Here is a 633-nt window from a genome sequence, read left to right as displayed (position 1 = left end):
ATATAAGCAGGCTGGACAAAATGATATACTGAATTCTTCCTATGTACCATGTGCTTTACATTTTCTCCTCTCATGACCTTATTATATCTTCATTTTACGTGAGAAAATTTGAGGCTGTAAGAAATTAAATAGCATGCACAAGACTGCAAATAGTCTGCCTTCAGATTCCACACTTGTAATTACTTTACTGTACCTTGGATATTTCACTTCTAATAAATGTTAAATTAAAATATTAATATTTCATATTAACTGTTTAGGATATGTTTTCTGAGGGCAAATTTTTTCTCACTTAAAAAGTTATGATGTTATGAAAATATTTAGATATGCCTGTATTGTCAGACTGATTACAAAGGACAAAAAAATAACATTATAGAAGATAATGCATTCTCTACCTACATCTGTGTTTTCTTGTGTACAGTTTTGTCTTTTTAACAATGTTGCATGTTTATGAAAAATTAAAATGTCAATAAATTCCTAGATGGTAATGGATATTTGCAAGTCTCCAGATATTCATTATGCTTTAAATCGTAGTACAATAATTGGTTTTGAAAGTATAAATGGCAGTTTGAAAATTATATTATTTTATATATCATAGATCAAATGATATTGCTTTAAGGCTCATCTGGCTCTCCT

This window comes from Propithecus coquereli, unplaced genomic scaffold (genome assembly GCF_000956105.1).
Source record: "Propithecus coquereli isolate 6110/MARCELLA unplaced genomic scaffold, Pcoq_1.0 Scaffold410, whole genome shotgun sequence".
In the NCBI taxonomy this organism is placed as follows: Eukaryota; Metazoa; Chordata; class Mammalia; order Primates; family Indriidae; genus Propithecus; species Propithecus coquereli.
This window is presented reverse-complemented; position numbering follows the sequence as displayed.